The sequence below is a fragment of the Mastomys coucha genome, unplaced genomic scaffold (assembly GCF_008632895.1).
Source record: "Mastomys coucha isolate ucsf_1 unplaced genomic scaffold, UCSF_Mcou_1 pScaffold20, whole genome shotgun sequence".
Classification (NCBI taxonomy): domain Eukaryota; kingdom Metazoa; phylum Chordata; class Mammalia; order Rodentia; family Muridae; genus Mastomys; species Mastomys coucha.
This window is the reverse complement of record NW_022196903.1, coordinates 9,725,427-9,746,983: the sequence shown is the minus strand read 5'-3', so window position 1 is coordinate 9,746,983 and position 21,557 is coordinate 9,725,427. Positions and strand designations below refer to the sequence as shown.

The 21,557-nt window shown below is 38.2% G+C and overlaps 1 pseudogene; it reads left to right on the top strand.

Moving 5' to 3' along the window:
- LOC116098003 overlaps nucleotides 1–18,401 on the top strand; it is a 55,590-nt pseudogene extending 37,189 nt beyond the window's left edge.
- The last annotated feature ends 3,156 nt before the right edge of the window (nucleotides 18,402–21,557 follow it).

Genomic DNA, 21,557 nt, shown 5'->3' with positions numbered 1-21,557 from the left:
TTTTAAAATATACAGCTAATATGTTTAGAGTTATTTAAAATTTATATTGAGAAAAATTTATGTGTTTTCAGTATTGCTGCAGACAAGCATCTACATAAGAGTGTTATTGATTGTTTTATATCAAACAACTTTTATATTACTCATTTTTATTGTTACAATACTTTATAAATTTTAAAGAATATGACAAAATAAAAAAACAAACAAAAGATATTGCAGTTATTGAAGGGGAGGTCTCTGGGAGGAGTTGGGGTACAAAAGGGGAAGAAGAATGTGATGGAATTCTATTTACATAAAATATGTTTTTAAATGTTAACAAATTCAGATAAAGTGAAATTATGTATCTTTCTCATCATAATGCAATAATACTTAAATCAATTTAAAAAAAGAATAGATTTCTAGGAGTTAAACTATTGACTGAAAGATACAGGAACTACTTTCTTTTCCTAAAGATTCTGGAAGAAAGGAAATCCAGTCTATGAGGTAAGATTTATTACCAGGATCACTGTCAATTAGTAGGCAAACAATCGTTTTCAAAGGGCCCATGTAGCAAGAACCAGGGAGAATGTGTGCTGGCAGATAGCTTGGCACTAACAATCTCGGATCTCCAAGAAGGCAAACAGCTGGCATGCAAATTCTGTGACTTTAAATTTTGAAGTGAGCAAAGCATGTTTCGGGGATGGACCTCAAAGGAGAGTTTAATCTGAGTGTGTCAGAAAGGAAAGATAGTGGAAAAAGTCTAGCCTGTTCTTCCAATATTATCAAGGCTCATAGTCATTAAACAAAGGCGAAAACTGCATAAGCAAACTGAGGCATACAGATTATTTCTCAGTGGAGAGCCTGTGGCCTGTTCTTCTCTTGATTTCCTCTCACAACTCCAACCCTGTGCTCCTTGCTCTTATGTTATTCACATATTTCACCTGGAGGAAGGATTTCTGTCAGCTTGGCATCATAGTCTGAGCATTTTAATCTGAACACATGGAAAATAGAAAGAGGAGTTCAAAAGTCATCTTCAGCTACATAGCAAAGTCAAAGTGAGCCTGGGCTACAAGAGACTCTGTCTCAACAAAACAAACACAAAAGTAAACAAGGAGGCTTGTCCCATGTAGACTGCATATCCTGGAGCTAGACAGAGAGACATTCCAGACAACTAGAAACAGCATGGGAGACATGGGTGGATTCTCATGTTTCTTCTTCCCAGAATAACAAAACATGGACTTGTCTAGGTAGATTCATTAGCTTTGTGTCACCGTCTTCCTTCTTTCAAAGGCCTGGACCTAACTACCAGCTCCTCTGCCCACTGCTGCTTGGGCAGACACTGAGAGAGATTTTTGTGTTGATTGGAATTCTCTATCTCTGTCTAGATAGAGGTAGGATCCAGCTCAGGTGAATACTTTAAAGTCCACAGGACTGAGTGGCTAAGGAGTGGATGCTTAGAGCAGGGCCTCCTCATTCCTTGCCTTCTTCACTGGGTTTGAGTCTAGAAATTCATTTCGCTAGCTACTTTAGTTTCTTTCTCGAAGATATTATCACAAGGGACTTCCACCCAATAATAAGATTCAGGTATTTCTGAGTCCTTAAGTCTATACATCATGTTTTCACTTCTCTAAAACACCTTTATTATTTGAAACAGGATACAAGATGGGCTGTGGGCACTGAAAACCAACAAGCTGTTACAAAGGTTGCAGTTAAGGTATGGCTTTATGCTGCTTAGTATTATGTTAAGTTGACATGAATTCTCTCCTCATTTGAGAGGAGAGAGGTCAGCTGAGGAAATGCCTCCACAACATTAGTCTGTGGGCAAGCCTTTGAGGCATTTTTGTAATCAGCGATTGATGGGGGAGGACTCAACCTATTGTTGGTGGTACAATCTCTAGGCTGGGAGCCCTTTTCCGGGTTCTACAAGAAATCAAGCTGATTAAGTCGTGAGGAACAAGTCAGTAAGCAGTGCTCTTCCATGGCCTCTGCATCTGCTCCTGCCTTCAGGTTTCTGCTTTGAGTTCTTATCCTGACTTACTTCGGTGATGGACTACAACGTCAAATATAAGCCAAATAAAGCCCCTTCTCCCCAATTTTCTTTTAGTTATAGTGCTTTGTTGCAGCAATAAAAACCCTGACTAATCAGGATTGATGTTTTGTACACCTTAGGAAACAAATCACAAACATATTAAAATGAATTTTTAAACCCCCAAACTTACAGAAACTAATAAAAGACAGTTCTGAGAGAGCCAATCAGAGGTACATCCTATTGAGAATGGTATAGAAGCACGTTGTCTTTCTCTTGCTAGAAAGCAAAGCCCATTTTACAAGATCAATGCAACTACTATTTCAGATTAGCACCAGTTTCTACACTGTCTAATGTATCTACAGTTTGCTACACTTGCTAGTTGTTTTTGTTTTTGTTTTGTTGAGACTGGATTTCTCTGTGTAGCCCTGGCTATCTTGGAACTCACCCTGTAGACCAGGCTGGCCTCAAACTCAGAAATCCGCCTGCTCTGCCTTCCAAGTGCTGGGATTAAAGGACTGTGCCAGCACCACCCGGCTTCACTTGCTAGTTGTTTCAAAATAATTTATTGTGTTCTGGTAGTACTCTCTGTTCTTAACTTTTCAGACAACATATTTTTCTCCCTTCTTTGATAACTTTTCTTTGATATCTTTGTTATAGATTTTTTCTTTTCTTTTTTTAATCTGAATTTTAAGTCGCAAGTGCTTCAAGTCTATCCAGATTTTCATCATCCAAACCTTTTCCTATATGCAAGCTGTCTATTCAGATGGCATTAATTAAGCCTACACTTCTTTTATAACTAAGTATATGTTAGGGTTTATCCACAATATTTTAAAAATGTATTTAGCACCAAATGCCTAGGCTTCTTTGCTAATTATTGTTTGATACTCAAAGGCTTTCAACCTAACCTGTCCTGCCTGGGCTAATTCTTTAAGCCTATTATATGCACAGCTTACACCTTTATTTCAGTTATCTCTCTACCTTCTCTGAGAGACCAACCCTAACCATTTTTTAAAAAATACAAAATACTCATTGCCACTCCATGCCCTACACTTTTCTTGTACACTTAGTTTTATTCATAACAATGATTACTATTTGGCATATTCTGAAAATATTGAGGGTATTTAGAAAGTGTTCAATAAGCGCATTTTCATAAAAATGTTCACAAACTAAAGAATAACCCATATATATTCATTTACTATTGAATCTACTGTAGTGGGCCCAAGGGTCTGAGAAACAATAGACTATAAAATAAGAAGTTAAGATATAGGCCCAGGGTGCAAAATATCCAAGCTTACAACTCTCCCAGTTGTTCAACCAAGTCCTTACTCTCTCTGGTCCTGAGTTTTCTCTTTGTTAAATAAGTACAATTATATAATTGCTTCATAGGATGTTCTGAGGGATAAATGACTTCAATCATGCAAAATATAGTACATATAGTACATTTTTATGTAGTAAAAGTGTTTGATAATTAGATGTTTTCATTATAATTTATAGTATTTAACCACATAAGTGATATGCTGGGTTACCACAAAGTCACTTAAGATCAGCATGTCCAAAAAGTAACCCATGAACTTTTCCTTGTGAGTTTGTCTTGCATCTAGTCTTCATCTCTGGCTCACAAAACCAGAAAGAACATCTCTAATTTCTGTCTTTTCTTTTTTTAATTTACCAGCAAGTTTGTGAAGATTGTACCTTCAAAATGAATCTAGTTTTCTGCAACTCTCCTGCAATTACCTTATTCACAAGACAGGACTTCTCTGTTTGACATGTTCATACTTACCTTGAAATATGTCATTTTCTCTTCTCCTTTTTACTCCATTCTCACACAGAGACCACAATTGTTTAAAAAGCCAATACTAATCCCATTCTTCAGTAACTTTCCATTTCATACAGATTAAAATTAAGATTCTGCCTCATGGCCCACAAGACCTTGTAAACTCTCAGACTTCCCTCCTCCTTCATAGCCTGTCTTACTTTCCTGTATGTCAGCAATGTTCAGCCTCCTGGATCCCTTTATCTCTCCTTCCTGAGACAGGCCATCTATCTTTCCCAACTTACACTGCCTACTCTGGTTGTTCCTTCTGTCTGGCATGCTGTTCCCTCAGGTCTGTAAATAGGTGGTTGCCTTTCATTTTCCAGATCTTAGCAGATATGCTGGGGAGACCTTCTGGCAATACACTTGTTAACATTTAGAAATTAGATATGCATAATTACATGTTTTATTTGAATTATTTGAAGTCTTTAGTGAAACACTTGTTTAGTGAAACAATTATTCCTATCAGTGATATTGAAGCTATGTTTTCTCTGGACAGCTTTTATACCAGAAACTTAGAAAGTTTCACCCCAGTATGTAAAAATGATCATTTAGGACTGCTATACTTGAACTGGGTGAGGTGGGGACTGACTACCTATACTCCCATCTGATGCCTTTTCTCTACTGATGTCAAGTACAAAAACCAGCAGCTCTGATAATCTAAAATACACTAAATGAATTTTGAATTAGAAAGTTGACTGTTGCTATGCTTGTGTAACGTAATACTGCAATCTACCAAAATCTTAAAAAAATATTCATTCAATGAATTCAAAGAGATATTCATTGTCTTTTCTTATAATTTCATTGCTGTGTGTTTATGTCTATGAGTGCATCCTCCACATCCTCTTGAGTCAGAAAATCAACACTTTTGGGCTTTTAGCACCTAGGTCTTGGCCTTACACAGATAAAAGACCCTGCACATGACTTCTGATTAAGTTAATTTCACAAAGGCAGCCAACTATTTACCTTTGACTTCATGCTCCTCAGTGGCCTTTGTAAAAGCTCCACATCATAACCTCATTTTTAGTTTTGTGCAAGTCAACCACTGATACATGCTATCCTTATGGCACACTTGCTGAGCAGCAGGAAATACCAGGTGCCACCCTGTGTGATGGATGCTATATTTAATCCCTGGGGGGAAAAAACAAAGAGAAGCGAAGGTGGTAGTCTCCTTACACTTATTTATGTACAAGGGGAGTGTAGACCAGAAAGGTTAATTAGTACTTTGTTTAGTGAAAAGAGGAATGTCTAGTTTCCTTTCTGTTGCTGTGACAAATATTCTGACAGAAAGCAACCGAGAGTTTATTTTAGCCTGCATGTCCCAGATTACAGTCCATCACTTCAGGGAGGCACAGCAGCATAAGCCTGAGACAGAGTATCATCTCATTTGTAGAGTCAAAAGCAGAGAGTAAATGTTGTGTGCATGCTACGTGCTTGCTTTTTAACGTTTTAAACCTTTACACAGTTCTGAACCCATACTAGCGAAGCACATCATCCACAATGGACTGATCTTCCCAGTGAATAATCAATTAAGATAATCCTCCACACATAAAACTTGATAATTCCTCAGTACTCTCTATTGGGATGATTGCTGATTGTGTCAAATTGACAGTTAATACTCACTAGCATTGTACCATTAAGAACATGGTGTTTTCAATCTCAAATTCCCATTTTTTTTCAATTAGTATTATGAAAAAACATACAAATGCAGTTGGTGACCAATGCAGATGAGTGTCCAGAGAATTTTCAAAAGACTATCTCTATATTTGCTGTATTATATTTTAAAAATATGGATTGTCATAGTTAATAAGGAAATATTAAACTTTATTTCACTCAACCTTTAAGCTTTTAAGGAACTTGATAGGGAGTGTTGGTTTCTTAAATGACCAATCGTTCATGAGAAGTTTAATGTGTCATTTAGAGGGCATAGGCTCACCATTTTAATCAAGAAGCTGTGTGTAATTGAGATCTCCTGGCAACGGGAAAATCACTTTCCTTCACTGGAATCTCATTGGGTATATTAGCCACACTCCAGCGCAAGCCCCATGCGCAGGAGTAGTTGGTCCATGCAAAAAAGAATTCAGTTGGATTTTTGCAGACATTTTTTGTCTCATTTCATTTTGTTTTGGCATTTTCTTTCTTTTGGTCAGTTGCTTCTTTATCCTTATTCCTTTTTTGTTAGTGTGTATGTTTCTTGGTGTGATGTCTGTGTTTCTTGGTTTTTTTTTGTTTTGTATGATTTATTATTATTTGTTTTGTTCTTGTTTGTTTTAAAGAAAGAAAAAACATAAGGTTGGGTGGGTAAGGAGGATAGAGAAGATCTGGGAAAAATTAAGAAGGGAAAACATGATTAAAATTTATTGTGTAAAAATTATTTTCCATAAAAATAAACAAACAAATCAATCAATAAGAAATGCCACTATCTTCGCTTAGAACTTTGGCAAATATGTACAATATCACAACAATGTTATTTTAGTAAGTGTCTTATTCATTGTCAGGATAACACATGTACTTACAAGTGCTTAGAAATGTAATATTTTATTACACTTTCTGTTATGCACATTTGTGTGTATTATGTATATATGTATTATGTGGGAAAGTACACACTGTGATACGGAGGTGGGAGAATGATTCCCAGGAGTTGATTCTCTCTTCCTGCCATGTGCATCACAGGGATGGCACTGAGGGCACCTGCACCAAGCACCATTTGAGCTAAGTCATTTCTCTGGCCTCTACATACTATATTTTTATACAAAATATTTGAATCAAGATCTAGCTGGGTTTCTATCACATTATACTTCAAACTATGCAGGAGAGATATTGGTGAAATGCACTTAATGATTCAAAAACAGTTCCTCTAGATGTCTTATATAGCTCAAACTTAATTTAATTTCCTGATTATGTAATGTATAAAATGTATGAGATTTTTCCCCAAACATCTCTTTTGCACATAATCAAAATATTCATACTGAATTATTTTTAAAAGACAGCGACAGCATTTAGTATTCAATCAAATAATGAGAATGTGTTCCCTCCCAGTGGTTTAATAATAATTCTTGCATCACAAACTCTGAATATTCATGTTATGGAAATGTGCCCTACTTCTATAGATTTCATCAGTGTCAGCGGGTGCCACAGCAGAACATAGGACAGTTAGTCAGTTTTAACACCTTCAGGATTCTAGCAATTACCAAATGTCTTCTTTGCCATGCCATCCTTAATTCAACTTTTTGGTAATGCAGAGACACAAGAGGCTGGTCACTAAATATTTTGCTATCATTTTGAAAACAACCACCTAACTGTACACAGTTGTAATGTTACTGATGGAAGTCTAGGTTCAGCATTATCTCTGTCGCCTGACACATCTGATTTATTCAGTGGAAGAAACAAATCAGTCAAACCAAGTTTTATTTTTGTGTTAAATCCACTCATTAAGTATTTTGCCCTCACTTTGCTACTAGAATGCACTTGTCAGTGGTCTGATCATCATTTTTCTTCCTCAAAGCATGTACTAACTACCTTTAACTTTAGTATTCTCAGTGGTGTGACCTTTGTACAGTCCCTTAATCCATCTGGGATTCAGTTTCTTCATTTGTAAAATGAACTGGTGGATTAGATTGGTGCCAACAAACTTTTCTGTAAAATGGTATTTTGGATTCATGGGACATTTGTTCTCTGTGTTGTCTGTGCAGGCCTTCCATTTAATGGAAAGACAACTCTAGAGAATGTGAGATGAACAAGTGTTTCTGTGTCTCAACAATATGCTGTTATCTAAACAGCCAGATGGAGAAATGGCTCTGTGTCCAGTAGCCTACTGGCTTCCCTCAAGTCTTTTTTATTTTTTTGAGCATTATTATATGCAACATACACCTAACATCTGAACACCTTGAACACCACAAGGCAAAGTAAGCTATCAGCTCCCTGTTATTTGTAGTTAAAGCTCATAGACATTCCTCATTATGGAATGATTCCTGTAGAACATCTCAGATAAATTCCTAAGGAATCCTGCTCATCACAGAGTAATTAGGATCACTCTGGTTTGGTCAGATGGTACACATCTGACTGGTGTAAAATCACCAACTCTACATGTTGCAAGATCCAGGCTAAGTTTCTTGTTTCTGAGTGAGGGATTAATATGCATACCTGCTTACAAGAATGATGGGATTTCGATCTGTGTTTTGTGGTTTGTGAGGTGCCTAAAGGAACTTAAAAATGAATTTTAAAATGAATCTTAGAAAAATGCAGAAGCATTCTATAGCTCTATGTACAGCACTCCTTGCATGGAGGATATCGGATGGTAAAAGATCCAAAAAGTAAAGTATTATGTTAACCCTTTTTGAAGGCTTACAAAGTTCTATGGTCTTATCCTGTTTTGCAATGCTGAACTGTGGGGCAGTGTGGGGCAGTGGTCTGCTCAGGTAACTTAAGGTCAGTTGAGTAATGGCTTTGAGCCCTGGACCCTGTGGGCAATTTCTGCTTGCAGAGGGCAGAAGGAGCTTGGCCATAACTCCTGAGTCTTTGGTTCCTGTTTCAGTCACAACTCCTCACAGCTGCCCCCACAGGAGATATTGTGCTCTATCAGGCAAACAATGCCCCAAGCTTCCAGCATTCTTTGGACCCTACACCCAGTCATCTGACCACAAGCCAGACATGCCACGCCCCATACAATATAAGGGGTGGTTTGCTGCCTCCTTGAGCTCTTGCTCTCTCACCCTTTGCTTCTTCTCTCTTCTCTTGCTCTTTGTTCCTCTCTTGCTTTCTTCCTTTCCTTTCTCTCTCTCTCTCTCTCTCTCTCTCTCTCTCTCTCTCTCTCTCTCTCTCCTTCCTCTCCTTTGCTTCTCTCTACTTGATCGGCCCATTTTCTCCTTCCTACAATAAAATAACTCATTTATACACTGCTTTCTTTTTAACTAATGCGCTGTGCAGCCACAGGTCAACACCGGGGAGAGAGAGAGACCCAGGCCTCAGCAGCAGGCCCCTGCTTTTGGTACAACATATCCACAAACACATACAGGGAAGCCACAGACAGAACATATAATCTCTGAAGACTGCACACACATGTGTGTACTTAAAGATGATACTGTTGCAATCAAAGCAAGTGCCAACCCTGGAGAAAGACTCCAAGGTTAAGAGTGCTTACTGTTGTTTTAGAGATTCCCCACTGGGTTCTCAGTACCACTTATAACTCCAGTCCCAAATGATGCTATATCTGTCTCTAACCCCTGAGAACACCTCCACAAATGACATACACAGACATAAACACATACCCATAAATAAGCAACAAAATTAAAGAAAATCTTTAAAAGAAAGTGAGAAACATTAATAGGATTACTATAACTACCCCAAAACTTGGCCAGTGTAAATAAAGGATGGCTAGAGTAAGAAGAATGAAGGTCTCCTTGACTTAACTCTAGGCTTCTTTCCACCAAATATTTATTTGATAAGAGGTCTTCCCATACATCAGAGAATAGTCAGTAGCATGCTTGGCCTCTACCCACTAGATGAAGCAACCTAATCATAGTTTCCCCAAACTTTATTTATGACAAGCAAAAGTGTCTCCAGACATTCCCACATGACTTAGATCAGGGAGGGCCAAAGGATACCAGAGCTAGCAGATGACCTCAAAATTATAAAATTGTAACGTATTTCATTGGCCATGAATCATGATCAATGAATGCTTCAGAAGTCAAGGAATATTCCAGATAAATAAAACCAGATATAAGTATTTCACTACAGTCACTTACTGTGTCTTTCACAATTAAGTCTAACTCATGATCCAACTGATGAGATGTAAAAAATAACAATTGCTAACTCTTGCTCAAGAGCAATAAAAGGATTTCTTGATTTTGCATACATGAAAACCACACTTAACTTTCTATGTATCCCACTGAACTCACAAATTATTGTACATTATGGTTCATCCCAGCTACTGTTGACCTACAAAGCCTTACCCCATACCTCAGTATCCCAGAACTTAGGCACTTGCACTGTGCTGAACTTTTAAGTACTTGATCTCAAGTTATTATGCCAGGACCCACATCTGTTTGCTTTCAACTTTAAACAAACCTTCCTTGGTTCCCTTAGATAGTTGTCTTGACAGTTGCTATAATCTTTTCCAACTCCCAATATAGGGTCCCACTTCATGCTACACAGTTCTCAGTGGTCCATATCTACCTGGCGAGATTTCATTGGGCTACTAAATGCCATTATCCTTTGACTCTTATCTCTTTGTTCAGAAGGTCTTGAGTTCTAATCATTTCTGTTCTGTGGAGTACCACTGTTGAATTTTTGTTCTAAAGTTCTAAAATCAATCATTTACCAATTTACTTAAAAAAAAACAGCAATCATAGAACAGTGAGCATATGCTGCTGTGTGATTACTTCAAAGGCATGCCTCCTTGAAAGCATCTTAATATAACAACTAAAACCCTGATTAGGAAAATAAATATAATCACTGTTATATACAGTATATATTATACTCCTATGTATTTTCTCTCAATTGTCTATACTCAGGAAAAGTTTATTTATGTAAGAGAGTAACTAGGAAATTTTCACTTAAATTCAGTAGTGAGGTGAGGTAAGAAAGTCCATTAGCTTGCCTTGTGCTCTATTAAATGAGTACCAATGAAAGATACATGAAGAAATGAACCTCAACAAAAGCACCTTTAGCTATGAGACATGTAGAAACTCCGAAGGCTGGGAGAGGAAAGAACACGAGCTCCTCTAGATGTGGTCTAGAGAACTTGGGTTGGGCAAAAACAGAAGAATCCCACCTAGCTGAAGTAGAGTCCATAGCAAGTTAGCTGTCATGCAAATGCCAAAGATAACATTACTTTTGCCCACTCTCAAGGAGAGGCTGCTTCCACTGGGATACATAGATAGGAAACAGACATCGTCGATGAGGGACAGTGGCAATGCTTGTTTCCAGCATGGGCTCTCTAATTAGAAGCACATCCCCACCCACAGCTCAAAGACTCAGGAAAGAAAACGATATAAGGTTAGAAAATTCTGGAATGATTGTCAGGCACCAATCACATATACTAGATTTTAGATCATCTCTATTCTTAAATGAGAATATAAGGGGGAAAAAAATCAAGAAAGATCATAAGTGCAGGTTGTGAGTTCCTGAAATCTACTCACTATAAAGAGGTTTAACTATTCCTAATCCTTATTTATTGATTCATCCTTTACTCCTCCAAGCATTTTTGCAATAAGAACAGGCTACTCATTACTTGACACTATGAACTATTATTTCTGACCTTGTAGATTCAATGAAAACACTAAACATGGTCTTTGCTTCTATGGAGTGCTTTGTTGGAATTGCTTTGTGATCAAGTAATATTTTGGTGTATAGATTAAAGAGTTTGGTCAGGACAGGGCTTACAAACATTGCCAGAACTACAAGGATCAGCAGTCTGTTGTTCCTCTGAAAATTCCACTAAAACACATAGGCATCCAGACTGATATCAAGGAAAGCCAAAGGATGTTGATTCTATCCATATGCATAATGAGAAATATAGTTCTACATTCTCCACACCATTACTAAGTAATACATAGGTGCCATCCAGGATGACAATGATGATGCATAAAAGGAGCAAAGTCTCTATGGTTGTCTCAAAAGTGAGACAAAAAGACAAAAATAATACCAATTAAATAGAAATACATTAATGGAAAACTGTTTAATTTACTAATACTCATTAATTAGGAACTGAAAAGACAAATAGAGAACACTAAAATATTGCAGAGGTTTCAAGTAGACAGAACTAATGTCTAGAGTTGAGGAACTTAGTTTATTAACAGAAGCCTAAAGCAAAAACTCCACACAGACCAACCAGCATATGAGGAGAGTTGATAAGCATCTGGTGCTGGATCCCACGGCTAAAGGAGAGGACCGTCTAAGTTCTGTGTCTGCAACCTCTAAAGAAGAAGATGCCAGCACCCTGTGCTGACTGCCCAGGTTGGAGAAATGACCAAATTGCACGCAGGGTAAACATTAGAAACAAAAAACTGCTACAGGAGAAAAGGGCATCATTAGAGTGAGTCTCATCAGAAACGACAGACAGACAGACAGCAAACAGAAACAAATACTAACAAAAGCAGGAACAACACCAAAGCCTAAGGACCCAGTTCAGTTTTCCTCACTGTTCCCCTGATGCTGTGGCTGACTAACCTAATGTTAACCTACTAACTAAGCCGAAGCCTAGTTTGCAGATGCCCAGTCTCAGGATTTAAAAGACAAAATACGGCAGTCTGCCTTGCTGCAGAAAGATAGTAGTTTAATGATCAGCACAATAACCTATGGCAAAGTCTGCCTTTCTGAGACACTAAAATAAAAACAACAGTGCCTACCACAAAGAAATATTTTGAGAATTGGACATAATGTACATAAAGTGCCTTATCCTTTTTTGGAAGGTGTGCCTTCATCTACCAGATTCTGACTTAATAAGGAAAGATTATTTATAAAGCTTCAGCCAACATAGAGCTCTTCCAGTTTTGGGGCCATATTTAAATTTTTTATCTCCATTTCCATATGCCCTTGTCATGCTAACAGATGGGAAAATATTACCCAAATCTCTTTGCCCTTCCTTGCAATTGTAATTTCAATGGGTAATGTCTCCCGGTTCACGAAGACATTCAAGGACCAGCAAGACTGCTCAGAGAGTAAAGGAATTTTCTTCCAAGCCTGACAACTTAAATTTGATCTTCATAACATACATGATGAGAAAAGAGAACTGACATCCATCCACATACATGGTATGGCATACTACCCCATGAACACATGCATTTGCGCACATGAACATACACACACATACACGCTTTAACTTCTATATCTCTGAATTCCCTGTTACATAACATACTAATATTATCCTCTAAGTTTGCTGTAGAGTTTAGATACAGCATTGCTTTCATAGAGAAAGATGATGAAGATTTTGCTGTTTAATGCTATAGAGTTTCAATTTCATAAAATGAAGACATGCCAAGCCTCTGTCAGGGAACAATGTTGAAAGTACTCCCGATAACTGAATTGAGTCAAAGTGGTTAAGATAAATATTTTATGTTTTGTGTTTTCTGTCTAAACAAAACCTCATGTTTTATTTCAAGAGTGAATACCAGGCCTGGAGAGATGGCTCAAAGGTTAAGAGCACTGATTGCTCTTCCAGGGGTCCTGAATTCAATTCCCAGCACCCACATGGTGGTTCATAACCATTTGTAGTGGGGATCCAATGCCCTTTTCTGGTGTGTCTGAAGAGATCAACAATGTAGTCACATACATGAAATAAATAAATCTTTAAAGAAAAAAAAAAAAACAGACACAACCAAAAGAAAAAAATCATTAGCTGAAGACCATATGTGACTATACAGATGGCCCCAATTCATGATGGTCTAATTAATGATTAAAAAAAAGAAAAAAAAAGAGTGAAAATCACAGCCGTGCACATGAATAAACATACAGTGCGTGTGCTGTGCTTATCACAATGGCAGACTCACCATAAGACTGTAAACACCTATGGAGTTCTGTCTTTGTCACATCTGAGTTTTGCAACAATTTCCTCACTTCAAGCTCACTTGTGAGAATTTCTAGTGTCTCTTCCTCAGACCATAGTGGGTACTTAATCATATTCTGTCCATTTCTGCTCCTTAGCAGTTCTGTGTGGGTGTGCTTTATCTTGCCAAATAGATTGTCAGTTCCTGTTGAGAAGGAGCCAAATCTTATATTTCTTTTTGTTCCCCTTCATGTTCAGTGCAATTTTGTCATTATCTGCTGGCTGGGATTCTACATAAAATGAGATGATTCCTCCCAAAGCCAGCACATTCCAGTTGCCACTGCCTGCTCTTGGGTACTGGCCCTTATCAACCAACACTGTGTATTGATCTATTCCTTTATCTAGGAGTCTCTATTTGGAAGAGAAGCAATGGATGATAAAGATAAAAGATAAGTAAAAGGATAAATAATACATGATTATTCTCAAAATGTATATGATTGTACATACAAGGCAGGCACAAAGAAGTTGGTAAAACTATAAGGAAAAATTGTACTATATCTCATATCTGTTACAGACAAAATGTGATTTTTGGAACTCATATGTAATATAAAGAAAATTTAACAGGAGATTAACTTTTAAAAAAACAGAAGCACTGTAGGATATTTTCTTTTGAGTTAAATGTTTTTTTCACAAGGAAAACAATGCTTGTTTATTAATGCTTATGTTTGGTATAATAATATATAGTTTTCAAGATAATAATAACCATATATCAAGCACTGCAATCAATACAAGATCAAAGGTGAAAGGCGAATATTTCTATTTATTGGTACATAAACAGCCTCAGAGAAATTACTTACCTGTGAATACAAAATTAGCAAACATTCAATCTGAACACACCTTTCTTTTGACAAAGCATAGATACTTTCCACTATGCAATTTACTGATTCAACAGACATGTATTGAATGTGTACTATGGGCAAGGGCTGTGGAGAAGATGTAAAACTAAACAAAGTATTTTGCTTCATTGGGCTCTGATTCCCTTGAGAAGACAGCTCTTCACTGTAATGGCTATTACTGGTTGTCAACTTGACTATATCTAGAATGAACTACAATCCAGAATTGAAGGGCTCACCTGTGATCCAGATCTTGAGGCCGGAAGACACAAATTTCTGACCTGGATCTTGGCATGGAGATCTTGAGGCATTGTGACTATGAAAAGTTTAAGCCCAGGCAATGTAATACACACCATTAATCCCAGGAGACTGAGAAGCTCTCTGAAATCAAAGTTAACCTGGGACAAAGCAAAACCCAGATCCCAGCGTAGTGGTACACATCTTTATTCTGGGCCACACCTTCTGCTGGAGGCCTACATAAGGACAGGAAGGAAGATTCACTCTCCTTCACCTGTTTACACTTACTTGCCAGCACATCTGTTGAAACCTACTTCTTCAGAAGACCAGCTGAAACAAGTAGCCTTGTGGGACTGAGCAACTACTAGATTCTTGGATTTCCCATTCACCCTACCTTGACCACTGTTAGGGTAGTTGGACTACAGACTGTAAGTCATCACAATAAATTCCCTCAATATAGAAAGATATTCCATAAATTCTGTGACTCTAGAGAACCCTGAGTAATAAATATATAAATAAGAATTCTACAAAATCCAGTAAACCTAAGAATAAAGTCTGCAATAGAAATAATGGAACATGCAATAAGGAAACTTTACCTACCTGAAAAGAATCTGACAAGTATCTTTATAAAATCTTAAAGAATGAAATAATCAATAGTACTTTCTATATGCATAATGTCTAAGCAGATATACTGTTAACAGTCTTGCTGTACAGATGAGAACATAGAGGCCACACTTAAACAGTTTCTAAGTGAGAGAACACAGCTATGAACATGTTTTCCCTCCTTGGTATGCTACATAGGTGTAGAAGTTCACCATGAAATGAGACAATTTTGTCATTGGAACATTCAGAACAAGGCACAAAATGAGAAATTACTCCACATGAAACTGTACAAGCCAAGCATTTCTGGAGCAAGAAATAGTAGATAATAAAATGAGACAATTGGGAACCACATTATTAAAATTCCACATCATGCTAAGGACCTTGGAATTTATCCTTCATAGACTAGATAGGAGTATTTTTTTTTTTATTTGCAGGTTAACAGATAATTATGTGAGCTATCTGAAGGGGAAGGAATTTCATCTGAAGAGCTGTGACAAAGTTCATAGAGAGCTATGGAGAGGTTGGGAATAACACTTGTCTAGATGAAAAAGTAGGTAGAACACAGTGATAAATTGGACCTGACTACCTCTGCCCATCAAGATTTCCTGTTTCAAATAACTTGTTCAGGAAAAAGCGAAAGCATAAATATGATAAATATGTGAACTTGTCATTTTGGAAGTGACTGGGCATGGTGCCAGGCAGAATGGCATTAAAGATAAATAAATCAGCCACTAGAAAGATGGCTCAGCATCTAAAAGCACTTGTTGCTCTTTCAGAGTACAGAAGTTTATTTCCCAGTACCCACATTGAGTGGCTCACAAACACCTCTTACTCAGTCTTCAAGGGACCTGATGTCCTCTTCTGTTCTCAGGCATCCACGTATGCATGTCCATATACACAGAGATCCATATATAAACGATGAAATAAAAAATGGAATTAAAACTTTTTAAAAGAATATGTTTTAAAAGGGCAGGGTGTGTGACTCAGTTAACAGCATGCACAAAGTCCTGAGTTCAACATCTAGCATCACACAAACCAGGGACTGTGGCACCTACCTACAATCTCCAGCAATGGGAAGGTGAAAGCAGGAGAGTCAGCAATCCAAATGCAGCCTGGAATACATAAGACCCTATCCTAGTTAGCATATACTGTAAACTTGACATATCCAAGTCATTTGAAAGAGAAATCTTGATTAAGGGACTGTACAGATTAAAATGGCCTGCAGGCAGGCGTGTAGAGAATTTCTTCAGCCCTTATTAATGTGTGAGGGCCTGGCCCACTGTGGGTTGCACCATTCCCTAGAAAGGTAATAATGAGCTGGATAAGTAGCAGGCTAGCCAAGCATGAGCCCATGAGGAAGTCAGAGTCTAAAAGCAGCATTCTTCTATAGTTTCTGTTTCAACTTTCTGCTTGAGCTCCTGTTCTGGCTTCACAAAATGATGAACAGTAACCTGTAAAATGAAATAAACCACTTACTCTTCTAAGTTGCTTTTAGTGATAAGATTTTTCAGAACAACAAAGAATGGCACTAAAGCAGCCTATCTCAAAAAAAATTTTTTTAAAATAAATAAAACCCAGCTTCTATCCTAGAAGGTTCTCCAATCTGGATTGACCTTGGCAAGTAGAACAGGGGATTTTGTGAATACAAAAGGTACAGATAAACAAGCACCAAAAGTCCAAGGCAAGGACAGTTTTCCCTAACTAGGGAGACATAGTTTAAAAGGGAAAGCTTCCATGCTAAATGTGAAGGAAAATGCAGGCCATCTCCAGTGTACCCTACATTACTTGGTCTGAGGGTTTCTTCAGGGCAGACTGGCAGAGATAGAGCAAAACAGATAGCTTTTTGAAGTGTTATGCAAAAGAGGAGGATGAAAAAGTATATGGGGAAATTGTTAGATGCTAGTTTTCCTACTTAAGTCCCTAGTAAATGAGGAAATTTTAGGTCAGAGAAGTATAAAACTGAGAGGCAATATAGTGATCTACAACAAAACTACCAACCAAGTTACAGATTAACAGTGCTGTGTGGCCATGGCTTCTTATGCCATTTTCTGTAACTCAGGACACAGAGATGGTGTTCAGTATGTCTCTACAGGCATACAACTCTATTTGCTCTACCCCAAACTCCTGAGTACTTCTTAAAATTGTAGGACGTCACCCTAAGACTGACAGGGGTCTGTGCATTAGCAGTTTCTACACCTTGCTAAGTACTTTTAAACTACCTTACAGTGCTTATGCGTAGAGGAGGCCTGCATTACTCACAAATATTGATCTCTGTGAATAAAAATTCCCATAATAATAAATGTTTATGAAGGTATTTTTTTCTAATATCTATTCTCATATCAATTTCTGATTGGTAAAACCAATGCCAAAAGTGCAATATTGTTTAAGTATGAAGCCTCATTGCTAATAAAATAACCCCTTTGTTTAGCCATTTTTAATTTTTTTGAGAATTTTATGTATAAGTACTATTTTTACATAATTGTCATGTTTTCCTCTCCTCCTCTAACTCTTCCCATGACTTCCCCCATTCTCTCTTCCCCCATTCCTCAGCGGTGCTAGGCAGCAAGATGGCGGTACAGATTCCCAAGAAGAGGAAGTTTGTGGCTGATGGCATCTTCAAAGCTTAACTGAATGAGTTTCTCACTCGGGAGCTGGCTGAAGATGGCTACTCTGGAGTTGAAGTTCGAGTTACACCGACCAGAACAGAAATCATTATTTTAGCCACCAGAACACAGATTGTCCTTGAGGAGAAGGGCCGTCCGATCCGAGAGTTAACCGCAGTTGTCCAGAAGCAGTTTGGCTTCCCAGAAGGCAGAGTAGAGCTTTATGCAGAAAAAGTGGCCATAAGGGGTCTGTGTGCCATTGCCCAGGCAGAGTCTCTACACTACAAATTCCTAGGAGGGCTTGCAGTTCGAAGGGCCTGCTATGGTGTGCTCCAGTTCCTTATGGAGAGTGGGCCCAAGGGCTGCGAGGTTGTGGTGTCTGGGAAGCTCCGAGGGCAGAGAACCAAGTCCATGAAGTTTGTGGATGGTCTGATGATTCACAACGGAGACCCTGTTAACAACTTTGTTGACTGCTGTGTGCCGTGTGCTCCTCAGACAGGGTGTGCTGGGCATCAAAGTGAATGAAGATCATGCTGCCCTGGGACCTGAGTGGTAAGATTGGTCCCAAGAAGCTTCTGCCTGATCATGTGAGCATTGTGGAACCTAAAGATGAAATCTTGTCCACGACACCCATCTCAGAACAGAAGGGTGGGAAGCCAGAGCCACCTGCCATGCCCCAGCCAGTGGCATGGCATAACGGGGTCTTGGTAGCTGCATCTGGAGGCTGGATGTTATCTTATAAAGACGTTTAATAAAATCTTGAACAAAGACACAAGGCCTGACTGGGTTGTGTCCAGTGTTCGACTGACTGAGTTATGTTGGCCTATGGAGCAATGCTTATTCGGTTGGTTTAAGCTGGAGGGCTTGAGCAGAGCTGACCAGAGAAGTTATGGGTCCATGAAGTTGGTGGCCACGGGGCGGCATTCTGACCCTGTGTTGAACACTTAGGGTTAGAAGAGGTGTTTGCTTTTGGTGCTCATGATAGAACCTAGGTCCTTGGATACATACATAAGCATACATAAGACAGACAGATATGTCTCTGGCCTGGAGTGGTCTCTCTTTTGTTCTAGAATGAAAGAAGATGGCTCAGCGGGTAAAGTTGCTTTCTATGAAAGCCTGTGCGCTGTCGTTTATTAGGCACTCACCCCTGCACACAGAGAATAAATTGGCTGTGTTTTGCCATGCTATATACTGTTTCAGTCTCAGCATCCCAAAATAAAAAGGGAATTTCTGATGCCATTTGAGTTTGGAATTTTGAAATGTATAACCTGTCATTAGGATCCACATATTTTTAAGTCCTGTACTTAGACATTGTTTTGGAAAAAAATAGAAAATTCAGAAAAAAAAAAAGAAAAAAAAGAAAATTTTATGCATAAGTACTATTTTTACATAATTGTCATGTTTTCCTCTCCCCCACTAACTCTTCCCATGACTTCCCCATTCTCTCTTGAAATCTCCTGTTCACAGCTGCCTGTAGTACTTTGTGTAGAGTTGAGGTCTTGTGGGCTTTTCTTCCACTTAGGTATGTCTACTGGTATCATTCTTGCTCAGCTCACATTTAGACAGTCATGGCAGTAGAGACTTTATTAAGTAAGCTTATAAAATAATGTTATCCTATAATTTTACAAACATTCTTGGTGTTATTTATCTCCCCTTCCTCTTTCTCTCTCTGCATTAACCTTCATCATCCTTTCCCAGTTAAAGTCTTAGTCATTTTCCCCATACCACTTGTGTCTAACTATTCCCTTCTCTAAAACTCCTTCACCCCCATCACGGGTACTTTCTACTTTCCTGATCCCTGCTACAATTACTTCGAACCCAAGAATTTAGAACTAGGATCCATAAATAAGAGAGAATATTCGGCACTTGTCTTTCTGGTCTGAAGAACCTCATGAATATATTTTCTAGTTCCATTTCTTCATCTACAAGTTACATGATTTCATTTTTCTTTACAGCTTAATAGAATTCCAGTGTGTAAACATACTCGATTTTCATCATCTGTTCATTAGTTGAAGGTTATCCAGGTTGTTTTCATTTTCTAACTACCATATATAGATCTGAAGTAAACATGATTAAACAAGTCTCTAATAAGAGAGCAAGTCCTTACAATATACAAAGGGATGGTAGAGCTGGTCATATGGTAGATCTTCTTTTAGCTCTTTGAGATATCTAGCACCTAGACAATTTCCAAATCCTAAGCATCTTCCTGGAAATGGTTCTCCTACTTTTAAACTCAATTTTATACCATTATCTCAAACAATCAAATAAAAAGGTGGAAATTGGTCACAGAAATAAATAACAAATTTAAATTTACTACATTGTTGGGTGATTAATCCTATCATCCATAACAGTAGTTCAAATAATGCAATCAGATATTTTATTTCAAATAATTTCAATATTCTTTATAAAATAGCTTAAATTTTCTACTATGTATTCAGCTTTCCAAATAAAATAAAACTAAGTAATACTTCCAAAAAAGAGTAAAATAATTTGCTTACAGGGAAATATTTAAGAATTTTCCCAAATTGTACTATGTTTTAATATGCTGACAATGAATGGCCTGGCATTAAACTACCCAAAGTCTAATCTAGGTTGACGAAGTCTATTTGAATCAAGGTTTCATTCTTATTTCTTCATAGATCACTGCATGGACACGTGCAGGGCGTCCTCAACACCCACACCTGCCTGGACTCAGCAGTTTTCCTTAGCCAATGGCAGAAGAGCCATGCCTTTGTATATTGTCAGGATTTGCTCTCTTGATTTCCTTGACTCTAAGGCCAGAACCACTTGGCTGAAGCTGCTAAATTCAGCTGCTTGCTGGCCTGGAACTTGGCCCTCTGGTTCATTTACATTTGCATCAGCTGTCTCTTGTTGATAGTTTCCTTCACTGCTTAAACTTCTTTAATTCCCTTTTACAAATTGGAACCTTAACTGGGTGGGGTCTTACCCTGAGGTTACTGCTCTTTTTATTCTACTTAGTGTCAAGATTTTCTTTAAACTTTAATCTTCTAGAAGCACTGGACTTAGCTCCATTACACTTTCTAGTGCTTTCTTTTCTCCTCAATCTGTATGTTTGGTATTTCTTTTTGTCCAGCTTTCTCTTTTCCATTACTGACCTACATAAGACTGGTTACTAATAACCACAAGATACAATCAATTCTAAGCTGTCTTGAAATCTCCTCTGCCATTATCATTAATCAAAAACTCAGGCATATTTTCAGGACAAGGGCAAAAGCAGCCGCACTCTTTGCTGAAATATGTCAAGAATGGTCACTAGGTTGCTTTGCATTCACTTTGTATAATTTCTCCCCCTGCAACTTCCTATGCTGGTCTCCCACTTATCTACATTCTCCCAATACCAGTGTCCTTGCTCCTACTAGGATAGCCCATCAAGTCCCCACTTAAGCCATTCAGCCACTTTTCTAGTCCAAAGTCCACATTCCACCAATATACGGTATGGTCATAACCGTCACAGCAATACTCCATTTCCTGGTATCAACTTCTGTCTTCATCACTATTTTATTGCTGCAAAGAACACCATAGCCAAAGAATTCTTTAAAAAGAAAGCATATAATTTGAAAGCTTGTTTACAGATCCAGAGGCGGGTCCATTATCATCAAAGTGTGAAGCATGGCAAGAGGCATGTGGCCTCATGTAGACTTGGTTCTGGAGAAGTAGGTGAGAACTACATCCTGCTCAGCAGAGAAAAACACTAAACCTGCTGTTAGCTTTTTGATACCTCTAAGGCCACCTAGAGAGAGTTCTCTGTGCTCACAGATAACCACTAGGAGAACCAGAAATGTTATACACAGGGTTGTCCTTCAAGGAGGGGATGCATAACTGTTGTTCACCCAGAAGACTGAGAATAGTCACGACCTCTTTACTGTGTGGCTAAGAGCACACCAGATCTTCCCCCAGG